Source organism: Magnolia sinica, chromosome 9 (genome assembly GCF_029962835.1).
Source record: "Magnolia sinica isolate HGM2019 chromosome 9, MsV1, whole genome shotgun sequence".
In the NCBI taxonomy this organism is placed as follows: Eukaryota; Viridiplantae; Streptophyta; class Magnoliopsida; order Magnoliales; family Magnoliaceae; genus Magnolia; species Magnolia sinica.
Window position 1 is genome coordinate 38412429 of NC_080581.1, and position 7364 is coordinate 38419792.

Consider the following 7364-nt stretch of genomic DNA (forward strand, 5'->3'; position numbering starts at 1 on the left):
CCTAAAAAGACCCCTTTTAGAGCTTTCCTTTCCAAGAATAGTGTAAGTGCTATTATGTTTAAAGTACATTTTACACCATGTTTGTCAAATTTCATCTTGTCAAAACATCTTAGCAAATGATCTTCAAGTTGGCTCAAGATCAAAGTTCTAGTCAAGCTCATGTTGAAGTTCAAGTCAAACTCAAGTTGAAGTTCAAGTCAAGCTCAAGTTGAAGTTCAAGTCAAGGTCAAGTTGAAAATCAAGCTCAATCTCTACTCGAAGACTAAGCTCAATCTATTAAAGTTCTAGTAGAAGATCAAGCTCCTAAGAGATGTTCTAGTCTCTAATATACTTCAAGGCAATGAAGTTCAGTCCATACAGGTATTAAAAACCTTAGAAAGACGTTAGGTTTAGGTACTTTCAAAATATATTTAAAATTAGGCTTTTATACTTATATTTGGTTGAGTTTCAACCAGCCTAAGTTGTGGCTCGACCAGTTTAGGAATTTCTCGACTAGTCCTAGTTTAAGCCGAAGTGAAATAGAAATTCTGTTACATCTTCGACTAGTCAAGTGGGTTCCTTGACCAGTTGAAGGACCCTCTTCAACCAGTCAAGTGTTCCTCGGCTCGAAGTCCAGCAACTAAAACCGTTTAGATTTTGGCATCCTCAACCAGTTAAAAACTAACTTCGACTAGTCAAGCAGGGCCTTTGACTAGTCGAACATGGCCTTCAACGAGTCAAAGATCTGTTAGATCTTATCCTGCTAAAAATTAAAAATTTATTGGAACTGAAAATAGTGCTTAGATGAGTTGAAGACTGTCTTAGACGAGTCAAAGCAACAACTTCTTTGCCTATAAATTGAGATTCTTTCTCAATCCAAAAATATAATTCAAGTCTATCAAATTCCTTATTTAAGAGAGAAAGAAGCCTCACTTATTGTCAAGCTATTAAGCGGTATTTATAATTTATTTTATAATTTTTTGTTTAATTCCTTAATCTCTTATTCTATCATTCTGATTCTAAAAAGAGAGAGAATACTCTTCTTTTTGAGATTTAAAGGAATTAATACAAGTAGTCATTGTTTTAAATCTAATTACAATCAATAGAACCCTGGACCTTTTCTATTGGACTGAACATTGAACATTCGTCATTCAAGAAAAGTGGTTCTATGACTACAACTTCTTCTACAGTAAAGATAAGTATACATTTACATTTTGTATTTGATTTTTCTGAGATAGTTAGAAAATCTCAGAGTTGGTTTTTCCTAGATAAGCCAGAAAATATCAGTTAAGGGTTTCTTTGTTTGTGATAGCCCGATAAAATCACAACTGCAACAGGTTTTAAGGTGACCCTGTGTCACACCCCAGACTCACTAATCGGACTCACAAGGAACTCGATGGCCAGTTCTGGCCGCAACAGCCTCCGTAGTACCCCATTCTCGGCTCCTGAGGCAGGTTCCGATTCTAGGATCCTACAAGGAGGATTTTCATAACAGTATAATCATTCCAATACGAGCATACCCAAGATCACAGCAAGTATATCTGAGAATAACAAAGGACACACATCACAAAATTCACTAAGAATTTGAACTTTTACAAGTTTACATTAGGCCCAAAAGGACATACATCAGATAATAGGAAAAGAGAGAAAAGTCAGCAACACTGGGTCTTCAAGCTCAGCTCTAATCCATGCTCTGCCACTCTATGACACCTGCCTAGGATCACCTGCACACATCAATCGTACATAAGCTTATAGAAGCTTAGAGGGTGGTGAAAGTGTGTGTCAATGGTGTACAAAAGAATAGTAGGAGGTACAAGAAAAGAACATGCTCAATGAGAATATTACTACCCTTACCAAGGCTTATCATGAATACCATGCAATGAGTACTGGACGTCATACTAAGGCGGTGCATGAAGGGGGCTTACACAACTAATGCTAATGTGATGCAAGTAATGCCAGTGCTCATATCCAATCTACATATCAAATTCATTTTCAGTCATAAGGAAATCACCGGGGTCCATTACACTGTTGAATGACTGCCGCTCTACAGACTCGCACAGTCAAACGAGTGTAAGAGACCTCACTACCTGCCTGTGGACAGCCAATCACCAACAAGGCCTAACGGTAGCAGGCCCATTTCATGAGCTGGTCAGACTCACCCTAATAATGCCCTACCTCACAGGAGGATAAGGCCACATCCCTATCCAACCGACCACATGAAAGTGGGAGTCACGGTTTACAGGTGTAAGGCCCTCGTGCACTCATGTTTTCACCCCGTCACGGCGTTGGAGCAGATCCTTGGTACCATGAAAGTTTTGGAAATTTCACCCATGGGCATCCTATGCACTCGGTATGCTTAAACATCATTTTCGGTGTCCACACGTCCAGCCATCCACAAATATCCCTGTGGAGGCAAAGCCCCGATGAAGCGAGGGCGAATGTCGATCATACTATGCAATGTCAGATGCATGAATTACACAAATAGCCATGCATTATACCTAAACATCCAACGTGCTCAAGAGGGGAAAACTTCATCCCTCACAATATCCTGCCCAATGGCATAACCATGACCAATCACATCTCAGCCAAACATGCATATGATGCGTATAGGAGTGGGCCATGAAGATGAATAAGAAATGTCAATGCGATGAAGATGTTCTCCCCTCCTCACTAGTAGGGTCTAGGCACTTAGACCGTTTCTCAAAAGGAATGCAATCTCAATGGGGGCCCAATAGTCTGGGGTAGCCCACGAGACTAGATGGATAATGGCATGGGCCTAAATAATAAGAATGGGCTTAGCAATGGTCTATGGTGGACCTTTAACCACCCATAGAAGCAAGAATGGGCCTAACAAGGGCCTAGAGGGGCATATCAAGGTGGGCATTCAACCACCATTGTCCCCTGAAGGCGGCCTAATAATAATCTACTAAGGATCAAGGCCTGTGGCCCAAGCATCACCATAAGAAAGAGATGGGCAGCTATATACATATATATACATAACAAGTTGGGCCTCGATAAAGTGGCCCAAGGCTACACATAATTCATAGGCCCTGTAGGGGCAATATATAGCCAAATCCACATGCAATAATATAGGCCCATAAGGAAGGTTAGGGCCCAAACATAAGGGCCACCAAGTCCATACATTGTGGTGGGCATAGTGGGCAGCCCATTACTCCAACACATGGGTGAGAATCGTATTCAAGATAAGCAAGTTGGGCCTTACAACCTAGCCCAAGAATTTAGTTATTTTAGTGGGCAACCAAGGGCCCAACCACTCATACATTCCAGCCCACTAGCCCAATAGAATACCATGGAGAATACATCCCAAGAATCCACTGGGCCTATCTAAAGGGTTCCAGCCCATTTGGGCTTACAAGGAGTCCAAAAATCTGGTTACATATAAATACCCATATAGCCCAAACAAGGTGAGCCTCAATGATGCATTAATTAAACTCAAAATTTAGGGTGTGAAGGCATGAATTATCCTACAAAATCCTCACAATATGGTGGGTTATACGACACATCTAGGTGGGCCCACAAGGTAGGCTGGAGGGTCAGCCAAAGCTGGACGCCCCAGCTTGGGCGTCCCTGCCTGATGAGCCACTCCAGGCTGCACCACTAGAAGTACAAGGGCCTGATGGCTCTAAAATTTTACAGGGTGACACTTTCATAGGTGGGACATGCCCTTACAAAATTTTAATATTTTTAGACACCTATAAATATTTTAATTAATTTAAATAAAATGGTCTGTCCAGAAAATTAGACTAACCTGGACGTCCCAATGTGGTCGGCCAGTCCGGCCCTTACAACGGTGTACATAGGGGTCTACTGTCCCCAAAATTTGTAGGTGAGTCCCACCATGGGTATTCCACCTCTCTCTAAATTTTTATAATTTTTAGACACCCAAAATTATTTTAATAAATTTCGGAATTCCAACCTATCCAGGGTGGAATGCTGCTGGAAAAATAGCTATCCACTGTCATGAATTTGGGTCATCCAAATGGGTGGGTTTTGGGCCTCCAAAATTCTTAAAAATTGGGCCCAATGTCCCTCATCAAGATTACAACAAGGTGGGACCCATAAATATAGCCCACCTTCCAAGAAAATATTTTTAAAATTTTATTTTTATGGAACTATGCTGCTGGACTGCACAGCAGGAATTTCTGACAGCCAACTATGTTGGCCCACCCTTTTGATATCCAAATGGGGTCCATTGGCCCTAAAAGTTTTCAGGTAGGTCCTACCATGGGTGGGGCATATATCTGAAAAATTTTCAAATTTTTGAGATAGTATAAGTATTTTATTTAAATTCGGAATTAAAATCTGTCCAGAATTTCTACTAAGTGCAAAATTCTGAATAGATCATGGTTGAGCACCCAATGAGGTGGGCCCTGGATGTCCAAAAATTGAGAAAATTAAAATTAAAAATTCTGTCATATATGCAGTGCAAGTTGGGGTCCACCAAAGTGGCCCACCTGATCAGAAACTATTTTAAAATTTTACATTTCCAAATTACAACCTTGCTGGAATTACAGCAGAAAACCTAGAAAGTACCCATATTGGCCCACCCTTTTGGGGAACCAAATGAGGTCAATTAGGGCTAAAATTTAGCATGCTTATAGGTGGGATACCCATATTTAAAAATAATATTTCACTTGGTATACAATTCCCCACCAAAAGCCCTAAATCCTGGCCTCAAGTCGGCCCAAAAATCTGTCCAGACAGATTTGGATAGCAACATGTAATAGAAAGAATTAAAATATAAACATTATTTTTCATGGGATTTAACCCTAGGAATTTGTATGGTAGACCACCCCAGTGGGCCCCAAAAATATCCAGACCTTCCCCATCATCAAATACCCCTTGCATGTGTCCCATTTAGGTAGATTTTGGGGCCACATGTCTAAGGATGGACCGCTATGGGCGTCCAAGCTCCATGGTTGGTCTGGATTTTTGTTGGCCTACAAGGTAGGCGACACATGCAAGATCAAAATTCTATCATTAAAAAAAGTAAAGAATCGGCCACAAGAAGAGGGGCTCCGCCACATTGAGGCCCTCCCCTTCATCAATCACACCATACATTCCTTCTATTCATATGTTACAATAAAGATCCACCACATGCATGTCCTAGATCCAAGATCAATGGTTGGGATGCCATCCCAACCATGATTCTAAGGTCTAGATGACCTATCATGCCATGGAATCCAAGTAATCCTTTATAATGGGGGCCCATAGAGGGAAAACCCCATGCATGGGCATGCATGCATCAAATAGGCCATTTGGCCACAACTAAGGGATGATGTAGGATCTCCACCTTTGATTGGTGGGTCCTACACTTTCCATATAAAAAAAGAGATCTAAGAACATGAAAATAGAAATCCTAAATCCTAGGAGTACACCCACCTTAGATTGCTCCAAACTTGGACCTCTTAGCTCCTAGTGCACCAAGGGATCCATATCAATGGGTGAGATTGGATTTAGATGGTTAGATTTAGAGGATTAGAGGGGAAATGGGGCTGGAATGGAGGGAAGATGGGCTGGAATAATGGAGGAAAGTTGCTAAGGAAGAAGAGAAGAGAGAGAGAAATGAGACGGAAAGAGAGAAACCTCTTTTAAGCTAAGTAATCATTACTTTCTTACCTTGGTTAGAGAGGGGAGATGATTGCAAGTAGGGAGTTACAACCAAAGTTATAGGTTTAATAGGTTAGTAGGCATGTGGGTGGTGTTTGGGTGGTGGGTAGTGTAGGTTATGAAATTTTGGGTGGTGTTGGGTAGTGTGTTGAAACTTATGCATTAGGGATGAGACCATCTAGGAAAACGTGCACACCACTCCTAGATGAGTCATGCGATCATGATCAAGGACTATAACATGAGATACACAACTTATGATCTATACATCGGATGGACATATAAGACACATCGTTGGAACCGCAACGATGATGCGATCGCAATGGCATAGTTTTCGAGTCGATCCGAGTTGGGTCTACGTGACCAAACTCAAGGATGACTGCGAACACTACCCGAAGGTCACTGGTCACCGAAATTTGACCGGTAGGACCACGGGACCCAAATAAATGAAATGCATACTCACACACACACATGCGAACTCAGGTTGAGTCTCACACCTTGTGAAAATCTTATTCATAATGAAAGCCGAGATTATGTGGTTAGTAATCTTGGGAGTGGAGTAGGTGTGGCTGTTTGAGAATAGTTGTTGACACACCGAACCACTATAATTCTTGTTGTTGTGGTGAATTTCTTTTATGCTAAAGTGGTGAATGTTTGTCATAAATAGTTTTATTTACTTTTACTTAGTTTGAAATTTTGATTCTTATCACATTCGTGAAATAAGGTTGTCCTGCCTAAACTTGTTTGGGTGAAGGTTGTCCTATAAATCAGTTTAAATCAACGTTTCAATACTAGTACAATTGAGATTTCTGATTTATTTACTTATTCAGCATTTTATTCAATTATTTGGCATAGTCCTATTCACCCCCCTCCCCCCCCCCCCCTCCAGGACTTCTTAAGCTCACCTTTTCAAGTGGTATCAAAGATAAGTTGCTCATTTTTTTAATTAATTTTCTTGAATTAAAAATCTAGAGCTTTATTATGTCAAATTTTGATAGTTTATCTATTACCAGGCCACCACCTTTTGATGGTTCTAATTATTCATACTGAAAGGCTAGAATGATGATTTTTCTAAAATCCTTAGATGAAAGTGTGTGGCAAGCTACTGTGATTAAATGGAAACATCCTATGACTGAAGTATTAGGCAGTGATGGAACTAAATCTATGAGAGAAATTGCATTACATTTATGGACTGTAGCTCAAAAAAGTGAAACATTGCTAATGTTAAAGCCTTAAATGCCATAACTTGCACTCTATTGCCTAATGAATTCAAAAGAATTATTTCATGTGATACAGCTAAGCAAGCATGGAATATTCTTGAAATGACACATGAAGGAACTTCTATAGTCAAGAAATCAAAAATTCAAATCCTCACTACTGGATTTGCGGAAAGCCGTATGGAAGAAAATGAAACTTTCATGGACTTCTATACAAAACTAAATGACATAGTGAATTCTATTTGGGGTCTAGGAGATGGAATCCCAGACAGCAAGGTTTACACAAAAATACTGTGATCTCTTCTTAAGAGATTCAATTATAAAGTTTTTACCATTCAGGAATTGAGAGATATTGATCTTATGAAGGTTGAAGAGTTAGTTCGCTCTCTATAAACATATGAGTTGAATTTTAAAGCTCCTAAAGGTAAGTGTATTGCTCTTAAATCTTCTAAATCTATTTCATAAGAAAATAGTTCTAATTCTGACATTAAAAATGAAGATGATATAGCAATGTTAGCTAAGAAATTTTACAGAATTTTT